Below are 383 nucleotides of genomic sequence, written 5' to 3' on the forward strand. Positions count from 1 at the left end.
TATAACATATTCTAACCCAAAATAACTTTATACAAGCCATTTTCTGCCTCAAAGCATTGATTGTGGGTTCTTATCCCATTTGGGACCAGATTTCAACAAGTCTTTCTTCACATTTCTAAACATTCTTCATCTATCTCTAGCACTTGTAATCAATCAAATTCATTATATTTTAACATATTCTAACCCAAAATAACTTTGTACAAGCCATTTACTGACTCAAAGCATTGGTTGTGGGTTCTTATCCCATTTGGGACCAAATTTCAACAAGTCTTTCTTCACACTTCTAAACATTCTTCATCCATCTCTAGCACTTGTAATCAATCAAATTCATTGTATTATAACATATTATAACCCAAAATAACTTTATACAAGCCATTTACTGC

This window comes from Capsella rubella, unplaced genomic scaffold (assembly GCF_000375325.1).
Source record: "Capsella rubella cultivar Monte Gargano unplaced genomic scaffold, Caprub1_0 scaffold_66, whole genome shotgun sequence".
Taxonomy (NCBI): Eukaryota; Viridiplantae; Streptophyta; class Magnoliopsida; order Brassicales; family Brassicaceae; genus Capsella; species Capsella rubella.